The 15990-nt window shown below is 35.2% G+C and overlaps 1 long non-coding RNA gene across 1 annotated transcript; it reads right to left on the bottom strand.

The window, feature by feature from the left end:
• Nucleotides 1–8317: 8317 nt before the first annotated feature.
• LOC125490232 lies at nt 8318–13411 on the bottom strand. The gene is made up of 3 exons (XR_007267557.1): nt 13269–13411; nt 12707–12909; nt 8318–8682 (listed from the first exon to the last, which is right to left on the bottom strand). It is a non-coding gene; the product is annotated as an uncharacterized LOC125490232 (long non-coding RNA).
• Nucleotides 13412–15990: the final 2579 nt, after the last annotated feature.

Here is a 15990-nt window from a genome sequence, read left to right as displayed (position 1 = left end):
AAGACTGAATTTTCACTAACCATGCAGGCATTGTAAAGACACGGTATATTTCAAATTTCATTAAATTTGAAACTGTAGTTTAAGAATTATAACGGGTCAAAGTTTCTTAATTTTGTCACTGACTCACTCACTCACTAACTCACTCACTCACCGATCATAAAAATTCTAAGGCACTTCTAGCAGACCTAGAAGCTTCAAATTTGGAATATAAGTAGTGTTTGGTGTATGAATCAAGGAAAAACTAAAATATTTGGTACGGTAGTGCCCCCACCAACTCGAGTAAAATTTTTCAATTTTGGTCCAGTTTGCTAGATAGGTTCATAACTGCTTAAATAATTTCATAATCACATATCTGGGGGCACGGCAGTGCCCCCACCAAGTAAATATAGGCGCACGGTAGTGCCCCTGCCAAATCGAGCAAAAAATTCCCGTCATGCAAATTAAATCCGCAAAGGATGGATTGATTACCTACCTACGGACAAAGCACATCAGGCTACCAATGCTACCACTTATAGTCAAATTTTCTTAACGTACAATAAACTTTGTGTATTGGAAACTAAGGTTGAAATTTAATTAGGGAAATTTGATGCAGTACGAAGTATCAAAGTTACGTTTATTCATTACGTACATTACGTAGCCAAAAATAAAGATTCTTGATTCTTACCTCAAATTTGCGATTTATGTAGGTAGTTACCTACCAAACTAAGTTAACGCACCAACGTACCTAGAAAGTACCAAAAAGAAAAAAAAGTAGAACTGTCTACAAAATACAAATAGAAATGAGATCCCATCAAAAACAATACTTGTCAAAAAAAACAAGTCTCGTAACTCAGTTGTTCTACGGTAAAAAGTTGTGAGATCCATGTAATACCAAGTCTTATCCACGCACGCATCTCAATCGATTGACTTTACCTTATTGCTGCTAGTCATTTCGGTCATAATTATTATACTTAGATAGTACATCTATAACAGAATTACGATGGCAGTCAGCCATAAAAACATAACTGACACACATTTTTTATAACACCTCTCTATTTTTAAAGTAAATCGTATGTTCATATTTATCTTTGTTATTGTTGACGCTGCCCAGTGACGCTGCGAAGTATCAAAACGTAACGACTGGTCGCTTTTGAACTGTTTCAGAAGAGTTCTGCCCGTCGTTTTGAATTCAATTAGCAAAGTCTACATTGCGCAGAAACATAATAAAATTTGTTAACAGTTTTACGATGTCTTAGTTACGAAAACACAATAATATTTCGTTAATCAAGTAAACTGTTCCTAAGTTTTTTTTGTTATTTATGCATACGCAAAATGTGCAATGACTCTGCATAGCACATACCTATTTAGCTCACTAAGTTTAACATTTGATTGACACTTTCAAAATAGCGAGTATCAAAACTCTTAAGTTTATAATTATGTGGTCATAAGTGTTACATCTTTGGAGCTAAATTTGAACTACACGGGTCCCGCTCATCTGGCATAATCTTTATTGACCAAAACTCATTTCGCATAACTCGTATGGTCTAAACTTTTTTGGCCGAACCATCACTTTGCCAAGACTTATGTGGCATAAGGCTCGTTTCGTCTAAAACTCTTTAGGCACAATCTTTAAACACCTAAGTTTCGTTTGCTCAAATTTATGTTCGTCTATACCTATGTATAATCTTGTTTCTCCTAATGTTATCTTAATAAATAATATATTAAGTATGTAGTAAATGTACAAACTGTGGTATTTTTCTCCTACATCCCGAAAATCACGATATTGCATGATCAAAAAATCGAAAGTTAACGACCAATATAATTATTACAAACCCCATGAGATCGAAACATAAAAATAGGTGCGACGACGAGCAAAGCGAGGAGGAGCGTGTTAGGTGCACATTTTCATCAAAACCAAAGCGGAGCGCAGCGAAGCGGAGCGGAGCGTTTTCCAAACAGCGGAAACAATACAAGACACCAGTTTGCGCTATGTAGGGAGACGCTCCGTCAAAGTTAAAGCCAAACGAATATTATTACTTTGTATAAACCTATGCCATAGCATTATTAGGCTATTCAAGATTTGGCCATACCATTATTAGGCTAAACAATGTTATGCGAAATAACTTTTTACTAAACGAGATTTATGCCATACGATTTTCGGCGTAACGAGACTTTGACCAAACGTTACTATGCAATACGAGATTAGGCAAAAAAATCTTATGCCAAAAAAGGTAGAACCGAACTACACACAAGTGAATACAATTGCAAGTTGGGTCACGTCCACTACTGTAGCGATTTTGCTTGTAAAGGGTCAATATACAAACTTGAGATTGCAATTCCGAATAGCATTGGCCTGGTTTCTAGCACAGACTGCAAGACTTTGGACAGTTGATCGATGGCCCGCATATTTGGACCCGAAGTGATGCGATAAACGATTAGCGGAAGGTTTAAGTAAACACCTAAGGGTTGATCTAGCTTGAAATCATGAGTTATAAACATATAACTAGGTTTATGGCCGCTATTTAGCATTCAGCGCCTCTATTCGAAATACCTTAATAGTGTTGTTCATCCTAATCCTAACTATCCTAACTAATATTATAAATGCGAAAGTAATTGTGTCTGTCTGTCTGTCTGTCCGTCTGTCTGTCTGTCTGTCTGTTACTCTTTCACGCCATAACTACTGAACGGATTTGGATGAAATTTGGTATACTTATGGTCTAGACCCTGAGAAAGAACATATGCTACTTTTTATCCCGGAATTCCCACGGGAAAACTTTTTAAGGCGAAGCGAAGCTCGCGGGAACAGCTAGTAAATAATATACAGTATTAGACACCAGAGCCATGAGTAATGTACACAGATGTGTATGTTAGTTTGGTAAAGTACAAAACTGTATAGCTATATAACGGCCTGTATGTATATTATGTAGGTATGTTATTTTAGAAAAAAAAAAACATGTGATATTGTTTGCGTATCGTGCATTGCTCACATTTTTCAATATGTTACTAAAACAAACCATTCTTTACATACATGAATTTAAATATTAATTGAAAACACAGCGATGATGAATGCCGTTCAATTTCAGTGACCAAATCAAATAACATAATTTTGATGTGAATAAACTGAAGCGTTAACTCAAATTAACTACTAGCTGTTCCTGCAAGCTTCAGAAGGTTTTTTTTCCATGAGAAATCTGGGATAATTATCCCGGTAGCATATAATTAACTTTAATCTGGGTTATCATGTTCTGACATACCAAATATCATCATAATTATCATAAATCGTTAGGGAGAGAGTTGTCGGGGAAATGGCCAACCAAACTGTCAGAAGTTTTCAAGCTGCCCGATGGGCTCTGACTAGGCTTAACGACTGCTGCCGAAACAGCAACCAGGACCCACAGCTAAACGTGCCATCCGAAGCACGGGAGCGCCCAGAAAACAACCACTTGAAATCAGTTACCAATCCATAGAATGGTTGTCCCATGCGTTGCTTAATTTCAATGATCGGTTCCGATTATTGAATGTTCATATTATAATACAATTTTAGTTTGGCCCAGTATCTAAAGTAAACCAAACCCAGTAAAATACAGTAGCAATAACCCATAGTCCCTACACCATTCCATTTAAAATAGCATGGCCTTGAAGCGAGAGTAATTTGATAATGTACTAGTAGCAACTGACTGCTTTTTACAACGTAGATTTATAACAGATTACAGTTACAACTATAGTTATACAATGTATATTATATAGATACCTAGTATTTATACATTTACAATACAATACAATATAACTTTATTGAACAAAACACACAACATACATTAAATAACAAAAGGAGTAAGCACAATAGGCGGCCTTATCGCTAAAAGCTCTTCCAGGCAACCTTTGGGTGAATGAGAGACTTATTGAGTAGAAGAGGAAGGTGTACACGTATTGCATTCAAATACTAGTGAGATTTTTTATGTTTTAATAATAAATAAATACTTAGATACATACATACAAATATAATAGATACTTATATATATACATACATACCATATACTTATATAAAGATTTATACGTAGGTAGGTACTATTAAATGATGGACAGATAATATTCTTTTACTTGTCTTTTGAAAGCAAAAGCTGATTTTGCACAACGGATTTCCAATGGCAGTGAGTTCCACAGCCGTACATTTATACAGTATATAACTATGTAGATATATAGAAGCAGACATTGTTTGAGGACGGTCTGTTTACTTGCAAACATTACTGCCCTGCTTGCTCAGGTCCTTGGTTTCGATAATCAAACATAAACGAAGGATAAATTGCCAAAATGTTTTTTGATCGAGGTCAATAAAAGGGTTCTGCTTATGCGGACAAGGACATTAAAAAAGATCCGGACGAATTGAGAACCTCCTCCTTTTTTTGAAGTCGGTTAAAAAACTTATTTTTTACTCATTATTAAAAAAAGGAGTGTTCCAAGTTTGTTGTGTGTGTTGGGCCGATATGGATCTGATTATTTTTATTGGCTCGTGGCTGTGGACTTATTTATTCATGAATGTATATTATTTATAAAAATCAATAGTGTTACTTATAGTTTTTTTTAAAGCCTATTTAGTATCCCACTGCTGGGCAAAGGCTTCATTTAGAATACATTTATAAATTTGATTTCTTAAGGTATCGACTGTCGTGAATATCAAATAAGTTACAATAAAAAAAAACTGGGAGAACCTTGAGGTACCTAGAAGTAGTTCAGATTGTAATAGTCTTCTAATTTTAGATGAAATTCGCCTACATTACATCTCATTTAACGAGGAAGTCTTATCTAAATCCTTTTCGTCCATCCCACACTTTGTTTTATACTGTCATAAAATTTCCTGTAACCGAATGGTTTTGTTCTAAATCTGTGTAAAACAATAGAAAACATCTATTTTACTTTGAGATAGCGATAATTGAAGATTCGCTTTATTTAAGGAAACGAGTTTCAGACATTTAGATATCGAATTAACAGGGATAAGAATCTTAATTAAGAATAATGTTGTAAGTGAGGCGTTCAAAAGTATAGGGTCTTAAAAAAGTTTTATTGTTTAAATAATCAAGTCCCTACACTGTACAAAAACATGTGAGAAATTATATTAATGGCATTGAAAAGTTTAATAAATAAATACAATATGTTTCTTAATTAGTACCTTCATCAAAATGTTCGATAGAGAGTTAACTCCAATAGTGTTCGTAGGCCGATTGGCCTCTATAAATGGCCCATAAACTGTAACTCGAGCCGCTTAATACGATACATCCCTGAGGACGCAGGTATGTGAGGAAGATACGTTACAGTACAGTTTTTAGGGTTCCGTACCTCAAAAGGAAAAAAGGAACCCTCATAGGGTCACTTTGTTGTCCGTCTGTCTGTCTGTCTGTCATCACTCTTTTCCTTAGAAACAGGTTAAGATATCAAGCTGATATTTTGCACAAACATATATACTTTTACGACCCCGACAAAGTATATAGTTAAATGAAATTTAAAAAAAAACCATGTACGTAAAGTCGGGATGATTTTTTTTGCCGTTGTTTCGATGAATACGTCTTTCAAAAATATTATAGGTATGCTCATACCATTTTTTTAATTCAGTAATTAGTTTATGAAATATTCAGCTTCATAGTGCTTATTTTTCTTAGACTCAAGTGCCCCTCCCTGCTGGCTAAATTTTGAATCCGAAAATCGTTGTCAAAACACGTTCACGATACACAGAAATGACAAAGAATTGTAAAAGAAATTGTTGCCTGACATGAGGTTTAGGTGTTGGCACATGATTCAGTCGCAAAAGCGTGGTGTATCTCTATCGATCGACTTAGTTATATCAATAATAAACCACACAGTATTTTATCTACCTTATAAGCCCAACATTAAATCGCTCCACTTCCAAGCTAACAAAGTTGCCGATAATTTTGCCAACACGGGCGGGTCGGAATAGTTTTCCGTAATTCAATTAACTATTATGTGATAGTGATGTTACTATCAATAGGTTAGGATAGAGAATATCGATAGACGGATCGAAAGTTACACCTTAGTCTCGTTGGCTCTAATATAAATAATACCAACTAACCATCATCAGCTTTTTTGATTCCATGTGTTGTGATGTTTTAAGAACATACCATCTTATTCAACTGGACAGTATGGTACCGAATAAATAATCTTTATTTATATATTTTATTTATCTGTATCTTTTATTTTACCAAATCTTACCTAGGTCTTACTTTTTAAATGTTTTCAGACAGGCAATCAATATGGCAGGTCTAGTAAGATGCGTTAAGTATAGGATCAAATAGATAGTGAGTGGTTTAGGCTGCATTGCCAGAAGGCAAACTGTTTTCCCGTTACTGGGGCTCGGAACTCGCGAGCAATGAAAAAGTTCCACGTGCCATTTCCGTTCTATATTATTATGTCACTGTAACTTTTTCATTGATCACGAGTGTACTAGCAAGGAGCGGTGGTAGCTCAGTCGGGTAAGCGCCCGCTTCTCAATCAAGAGATGCGGGTTCGAATCCCGGCGCTGACATGTACCAATGAGTTCTTTTAACTTAAGTACAATGTATACCATCGCTCTTACGGTGAAGGAAAACATCGTGAGGAAACCTGCATATCTAGATTTAGCACGTCTAGATATGTGAACCCACCAACCCGCAGTGGACCAGCGTGGTGGGAAATGGTCCAAGCTTAGGAAGGCAGTTTAGACCTTGGGGATATGCACAAAGGTTCCACTCGAGAGAGCCAGGTGCAGGTACTTACACCCCCACAGAGAATAGAAAAGAGAATAGAATAGAGTGTACTAGCAAATGGTGCATGTTTATACTGTATGTATACTAAACCGATATTTACTCCCGGGCGAACCACCCTCTCGCACTTAGGTCCGATTTCACCATTGAAGGATAAAACTATTCTGAGAGTAATTTGACGTATGAGGTTGCTTACTCTCGAGTAGGTAATATAAAAATAGACAATTTATTCCCGGAATACGCTTATTTTTCAATAGTGAAATCGGGCCTTAGTCGGTCATGAACAGGTTGAATATATTCAAAATTGTATTTATGAAATTAAGAATTTGTCCTCAAAATTCTTGATTTCATAAATACAATAGTGAAATCGGGCCTTAGTCGGTCATGAACAGGTTGAATATATTCAAAATTGTATTTATGAAATTAAGAATTTGTCCTCAAAATTCTTGATTTCATAAATACAATTTTGAATATATTCAAACTTATAGTCTCAAGCTTAAAAATGTATTTAACAGCAACAATAATGTACTTAGTTATGTTTCTCGATGTTTACACAATCGATAGATTACGACTCTCTTTGGGGTAAGCCTCTGAGACCGGCAAGTTGGCTGTTTTTGACACTATTTGTACAGGGTTATTGGGGGTACTCCAGATATATTGGAAGTAATTGGTCCAGCCCGAGGGATTCGATATTAGTTATGAGTAAGACAGACAAGAACTGACAGAGGTGATAATTTACTTTGCAATGGTTGCCTTTTCTGTACATAGATTTCGCTTTGTCGGACTTAAGAAACTTTGTAGGTATATGTAGGTACGTAGCATATTGTAATTCTCATTGTTGCAGTGTAATGCTTAATAAATTGAAATGGCTTATTAGATAGAGTCTCCTTATATTTATTCACAACGGATGACTATATCCAATATATCCATACATAGGTTGTTTATAAGAGAACGATTTTAACCTTAAGACCGCCGTTTGTACATTTACATTATTTAAGTATTTTTATATTGTTTCATGTGTGCAAATAAAGTTTATTGCATGGAATTGCAAATACGAAGAAAAAAAACTTTGTTCCAGTGAAGATATGTGGAACAGGGAAAATATGAAAGCTTCTCGGATAAAGTCGGCGCGGCGGGCGTCCCACATAACTCCAGACACTATTCAAGACATGTGGATATTTGGACAAAAAGTTTGTCGTTCCATGTCGAGTCTGTGACACATTATGTAACGAGGTAGAGAATTGTTAAGCGTAACACTCTTGCTATGTAGCGTTTATGAACGGGGCGTAAGAGTTAAATTCGAACGGACAATTTAGCTTTAAGCACGACGAAAACTGAACAAGAAAAACTCAACAAGAAGAATTTAAGTTGTCTGCCGTATTCTATCCACTTAGTTATGTTATTATCTACACTTCTACAACTTCTACACAAAAGTTTTTAATTTCAATTCAGTAAAGTGGTTGATCATGGCCCACCAATGCCAAATTGTCTGAAACTTTCCTTTTACCACTTTTGCCAAATATTCACTAATTAACTGTACTTTGTGTGCTAAAATATATTTACTTTGATTACAAAAACAATACTTTAAGCAATCACTTTGTATTTTATTCAACACAGTATAATCATGTAAGTATTTTTGTAGTATCTTGAGATATTGAATCTCACAATCACTATATCAAAAACATAAAGAAAATTATTATTTCCTTTTTACTCTAAAGCTGGAAAACTTCCTACATATTTCACGACTTCGTCGCGCGCTACGGCCGTGGCTCACATAAAAAGATAAAATAAAAAATTACTTCCTGTTACATTTTATCCGCGTGAGACAATCATACAAGCAATAGGGTTTTATTTAAATTGAGCTTCAGTTTTATTATTTCCTTTGTCGCTTGTGGGACGTTTATTTTCGCTTACAAATGCGCTTTCCGTAGCGGAAGCTTTTTACGGCGTTTACCTGTGAGATAATGGATTGGGATATAACTAACGGATTTCAATGCCCAAACCAAATCTATAATTTCATAAAAAATTGCTTTGATACTGCATATAAAAAGGCAATGTACAAAAAAAAGATTGGAAATTCTAAAAGGAATAAAGAAAAATGGATAAATAGGAAAATAAATACTGAATGTGAAAAAAGAGATACATTATTTATACAATTAAAAAAAGACCCTACTAACAGACTAATAAGATACGAATATCATAAACTTAGAAATAAAACAAACAAACTCATAGAAAATTCTAGAAATACCTACTATAAAAATGAAATAAATGAAAATAAAAACAATCCGAGAAAATTGTGGCAAATTCTGAACAACCTGTCAGGTAGAATTGTAAAATCGGTAGACGACGTTTTAAATAAAGCTTTCAATATATATCAAAACAATGAAAAATCAATAGCGAACCAATTTGCCATTCAATTTGGAAGTGATGTGCAAAATATTGTCCCAAACTGTAATATACCAATTCTTAACAAAAACGATACACAAAAAGCGATAAATAAATCTATGCTCTATAAAAAAGCCTCAAAGGATAAAATCTTAAAAATTGTCAATAACATTAGTGAACGTAAAGCTCCAGGTCAAGATTGTATCAGGCCAGTTGATATAAAACATGTGGGTCATAAACTAGTAACTGCGATTACTAATCTCATCAATAAAAGTATCACATCAGGCATATACCCCAATGAACTAAAAACTGGTGTAGTTCGGCCTATATACAAAAAAGGTAAATATGATTGTTATTCAAACTATAGACCCATAACAATACTGCCTATACTCGATAAAATATTTGAAAAGTATATAGCTGGAATAATTCATCAGTTCTTTGAAAATAACAATGTGCTTACGAATAGGCAATTTGGCTTTAGACGCAACAAAAGCACAACTCTGCTGCTATCCGAGTTTACAGATGAGGTAAACAAGTATCTAGACCAAAAAAAACACGTGGTGCTAGTTCTCATCGATTACAGCAAGGCATTTGATACTTTAAGACATGATGACCTTTTGGAAAAATTAAATGATTCTGGAATAAGAGGCCCTATACTTAACTGGTGCAAAGATTATCTCAATAATAGAAATTACAAAGTAAAAATAGGAAATTCTTACAGTGACAACGTAAACGTAACAATAGGTACTGCACAAGGATCAGTTCTTGGGCCTTTGCATTATTTGGTATATGTCAATGATTTAACAAATGTTGTTCAACACTGTTCACTTTACCAATACGCAGACGATACCTGCCTTATCGTGGCTGACAACAACTTATCGACTGCAATGAAGAAGTTGCAGGAAGACTTTACGGCAATATGCAGGTGGTCACACGATGCTGGATTAGTACTTAATGCGCAAAAAACAGTAATGATGCATATAAAATCCAGCCACAACACCTCTGATACAGCTTCGGGTAACCTACTTTCACACTGTCATCAGTGCCTACACTCACCGGCTAAAAATTGTACTAACTGCGTGCCTATTGAACAAGTACGTCAAGCAACCTACCTTGGTCTTATAATCGATGACAGACTAAACTGGGGTCCACATATTGAGAAAATAAGTGACAAGTTACGTGCATTATTGGCTAAATTCAATATCATAAAATATAAAGTTCCATACAAAATTCTTCTTAACATGTACAAAGCCCTAGCGGCATCCATTATATCATATGGCATCACCAGTTACGGAAGGACTTACAAGACTCACCTTGAAAAGATCTACACTCTGCAAATAAGACTGCTTAAAGTAATTGTACCCACTAAAGTAAAGAAAAGCTACCGCGGCGAATATCACAATTTGTTCGAATACTGCAAAATATTGCCTATACACGAACAAGTATCCTTAGACATACTAGTAGAACAACTGCTTCTGGGAAAGCTAGATCAACTCAAACCCGTACAACATAAAATACAAACGCGTAAAATTACAAACAAAGAATTAGACACAATTAGTTGCACAAATAACTATGGACGCAGAACTACAGACTATATTTTTCCAAGAATATATAATACCATCCCAACTACACTACGCGAGAACCTAAACATAAAAAACTGTAAAAATACATTAAAATTATACTTTCGTAACAAAATAAACAAAACAAAATAATACTTACATAATATATTATTATATACATATACCTATTCAATACCAACCTACAATAATTACTTACGCTATAATAACATGAATTTAGGAGTATATCATATGAGTACCTATACTTATTTATAAACATTTTATTTACTAATAACCACAAAACTATTACTTTCTACAGTATAAAAGGCATTAGGTTGTAATAAGGTTTAATGTAAATATATCACCGTGCGTATCATGTTTCAAAACACTCTGTATAGTGCGTCGCACATTTTTTTGCGGAGAGTAGGGATTTGCGAACCGGTTTCGCGGCCGCCCGGCGAGCGATGCCGCTGCGGAGATATGTTATGTTTGCGAACTAGCTCTTATTAGGTGGCAATACCTACATACTTGTATGGACTGGCGAGCCTCTGTACAAAACGCGTAGATGACGCTTTCTGTATGACACCGAGTATGTACCGGCGACTTTTAGTAAACCGCTCTGTCCGCAAATAATGTATTGATGTTAACTTATGTTAGTTCTACTACCTACCTAAGACCTATCTACCTTAGAAATGAAATTGTATAAGTACCTAAATAAGTAATTTTAATACCTCCTTACTTAGTGCAAATGTAAAATTAAAAGTTAAGTACCTATGTAGAAATTATAATGTTATATTCATGTTACTGCTTCGTAGACCACGATTGTATCTAGTGTCAAGACAAACCCTTTAGGTTTAATGGCATGTTAATTTAAAAACCGGCCAAGTGCGAGTCGGGCTCGCGCACAAAGGGTTCCGTAGCAGCAAAATTACAGTTAAATCAACCTATCTCAAAAACTATAAGAGATACTTTGATCAAACCAAAAATCGTTGAAAGAGTTAATTAGCATGCATCACCTCTATTTTTTTTAGAATTTTATACCCCGTAGTTATAAAAATAGAGGGGGGGGGACATACTTTTTACGACTTTGAGAGCTGATATCTCAAAAACCGTTCACTTTAAGAAAAATGTTTTTTAGAAAACTTTATATCATTTTAAAAGACCTTTCCATTGATACCCCACACGGGTATGTACATCGAAAAAAAAAAATTCATCCCTCAGTTACATGTATGGGGGGCCCCACCCCCAATTCTTTTTTTTACTATTTAGTGTCATATTTTTGTAGCGGTTCATACAACACATATTCCCATCAAATTTCATCACTGTAGTACTTATAGTTTCCGAGTAAATCGGCTGTGACAGACGGACAGACGGACAGACGGACAGACGGACATGACGAAACTATAAGGGTTCCGTTTTTGCCATTTTGGCTACGGAACCCTAAAAACCTAACTATGTTACACAATGTTTTGTATAAATAAATAAAAATAATAAAAGCGGTCATGTGTTTTGAAATCAATTTGGAAATCAGTGTACACACTCAAGTCCAAAAACTTGTAAAGTCGTTTTTTTTCCAGTCTCGACTCGAAAGCATCAGCTGAGTTGTGCACTACATAATTAATTTGTAGAAGTCATTATAATGTAGTTGTCCAAAACACAAACATGTCATATTTAAACTTGTTGAGTCTGGTCTGACATTGATCAAATTTTAAGGTTGCATAGTTACTGGTCTCACACACAGCAAAGGTCAGTTATCGACGTCGATAAAACCGTTTAATGGGCCATCCACCTATCACAGCGCCGTATTTATGGCGTATCGTGGTTTATCGAAACTTAACTACGTCGATAATGGACCCGTGCATCGGGGACTGGTGATGCAAAGTTTATATTCCAAAACTGTCAAACCAAACTATAGGTTTAGGTCGTTCGTCATTTACTTTAACACATGAATAAAAAGCTAAGTACCTACATAATTACAAACTACATCTAAGTAAGTTTTGACCCAAAATTCCACCAAGAACGTTACATAAATAACACATATATATAGTAAAATCCGTCCTCCATTCTCACAATTAAGTTCTTAACTACAATAGTAGTTTGGTCAAATGTTTCCGTTATCTGCATTCGACTGAATAGTGGGCAGGTCGTCTAGACTCCTCCATGGATCGAGGGCCATTCTCTTTTACTGCAGATTACGCTTTGCTACTCTATTGATGAGCAGACAAAACGCTTAGTCCGTGCTGGAAAGTCGGAATGTAAAAGCCAGTTTAAAGAACGAGATTCAAGAGTAAATACTTACTTGGAATGTGTGAAACGCTTGTGGTTTTTATAGATGTAAAAAAACGAGGCACAACAAAGGGGTTTTTCATTGAACGATCCAAAGGCAAGAAAACTGCACTGGGTATTTCAAATTTTGAGTACGACTTAGTCAAAAAAAAATATATTCTGCACCCCGTATTTCCTATACAAAGTAGGTATAGAGGAAAATTGGTTCAGAACTACCCTTTTGGCTTACCATTACAATACCGTACATGCGTACATCATTTAATTTTGGTTTTTAGGTAGGTACCAACAATATGTTCTACTTCCAATAACAGACCTCGTCTGATGTCGTCCCGTGTATTCCCGACGCTCATCCACTTGTTTTATGTAATTTTTACGCCGCATGTGTCTCCAAAGCAGCATTATAAAGATTTTGTGGCCGTTCTAAACAAACTTTTGTAGATTTTTGGGCAATGTTGATGTCACCAGTAATCTGTTTTTTTCTTGACAGCAAGGCATGTAAGGAGGCATTTGCTCAATAACAATTTTATGGTTGTTACCCAACCAACGTCGAAACAGAAAAACGCGCTTTATCTCCGGAACGCATGGAGTCTTCCATCAATAGATGTCAAATACCTTTTAAATCATATGGTATTTGGCATATTTATTTATTTATTGGAACACAATACAGAGAGTTAACAATTTAGCAATAACACAACATTAAAAAATCAATTCTGGTACAGTTAACACTCCAAAAGATATGTGTTTATGGGATGCAAGTAATAAATAAAAAGAACACAAAATTAAAATTCATTAAACATGCAACCATAAAAAAATATTTACTAAAATACTTACACTAACTTATACGTCATATTCAAAATAAACGCTCGCATAGTCACCCACATTTTAAAGATAGTGGGAAAAAAAAACCGGCCAAGTGCGAGTCGGGCTCGCGCACAAAGGGTTCCGTAGCAGCAAAATTACAGTTAAATCAACCTATCTCAAAAACTATAAGAGATACTTTGATCAAACCAAAAATCGTTGAAAGAGTTAATTAGCATGCATCACCTCTATTTTTTTTAGAATTTTATACCCCGTAGTTATAAAAATAGAGGGGGGGACATACTTTTTACGACTTTGAGAGCTGATATCTCAAAAACCGTTCACTTTAAGAAAAATGTTTTTTAGAAAACTTTATATCATTTTAAAAGACCTTTCCATTGATACACGGGTATGTACATCGAAAAAAAAAATTTCATCCCTCAGTTACATGTATGGGGGGCCCCACCCCCAATTCTTTTTTTTACTATTTAGTGTCATATTTTTGTAGCGGTTTATACAACACATATTCCCATCAAATTTCATCACTGTAGTACTTATAGTTTCCCAGTAAATCGGCTGTGACAGACGGACAGACGGACAGACGGACAGACGGACATGACGAAACTATAAGGGTTCCGTTTTTGCCATTTTGGCTACGGAACCCTAAAAAAGGGCGTAGAAACGTTAATTATTCTATTAAAAAAAAAAAAAAAACTTTTATAAAAACTGGGACAAAGGTGTCGGAATTTTGCGGGTGGAACGTATTCATTGCTCACGCGAACAGCAACTTCCATTGAAATGAACCTCTAAAATCACGGAATCAACTGTATTTATCTAAACAGCATCTCACACGATCTTGGCATAATAGGACGGGTTATATTATAGCGTAAATAAAAGTGCAAGAGGACATTCCTAGAAAGCACTTAGTCTAGTAATGGGTTGGGCTGAGTGCAAACTAGACTGGGTAAACATGTTAGTAGTAAGTAGTTAAAAGATGAAGACAAAAAACAATCAAACTCTCACAATATATTGATCTCTCAAAAAGGCACGGACATAAAGTCTGTGGAGTGATAATAAAATCTTAAAAAAAAAAAAAAAAAAAAATCATGTTAGTATGCTTTTACATTACGATTTGTTTATTTTATATTTCTGACGACCGAATGGCGTAGTGGTGTTTAATTAAACACAGATATTTGTTCTCAGGTCTTGGATGTGCCCGTAAAATGGCAATAGGCCCGCCCCCTATTACATTGGGACTAACATAACACTCCGGCGATAAGTGGGTGCAGCAATGCACCTCTGCCTACCCCGCAATGGAGTACATTAGTACAAGGCGTGAGTGCGTGTTTTTATTTTTTTTATTTCTGTGTATTTATTTTCCATTCATTATTATCTATCGTGATGTTTGAATCAATGATTGATGAATGGCTGCTTTCTAGTGATCACCACAAGTAGACCGGACAAGTGGTCTGATTTATTAACTCAGTATTATACTATATAGTTAGTTTCACTCAAATTAAGCAAAAGTTTGGTATGAATGCACCAATAAAATTGGCTGAATTGTCTTTAAATACAGGACTCAAATTCATGCTTAGGCATAAATCATAAAACACATACACTGACGGGCAAAGAGACAGTTTCACTTACAAAACTCTGACACCTAATGGCCTCATTTTTTTTAAACATGTATATTTTAAACAAATGGTTTGCGTTTTTAGTTAGAAATATTCTAATGCGTCGTCAATTGTAAATATATTAAATATTGCAGAAGGGGTAATTAAGTTAATATTTTTTACGTTTAGGAGTAATGTGGTGCTTTTCTTTCTGTGGAACTTTTTAATTGAGTGTATGTTATTTTACAATGTACTAGAAGCCCATTTTAACCTTCGCATAAAATGGGAAATATATTTTTCCCAACACTCACCTGCAGGCCAACGTGACGCGTCCATAACTGCGTGACGCGATCTCTACGACGGCGTACTAATTACCTGTCACTGTCACGCTACCGGGGAGAGAAAGAGATGAAACGACAACCAATACGACGTTCTACGGTAAGCAAAAATTTTATGTAAAAATTAAAACTGAATTTTTAAGACATTTGTGTACGGAAGTGTGGATAGGTTAATTTGTTTTACCTACGTCACGCCGCAAGCTTTTTATTTTCAATGTGTAGATGTAGAGGCATATAATTATTAAATATACCATATAACTTGGTTGGAGAGCCAAGATTAGAATTA

This window comes from Plutella xylostella, chromosome 21 (assembly GCF_932276165.1).
Source record: "Plutella xylostella chromosome 21, ilPluXylo3.1, whole genome shotgun sequence".
Classification (NCBI taxonomy): Eukaryota; Metazoa; Arthropoda; class Insecta; order Lepidoptera; family Plutellidae; genus Plutella; species Plutella xylostella.
The sequence above is the reverse complement of the archived record's forward strand: the minus strand, read 5'-3'. Positions and strand labels throughout refer to the sequence as shown.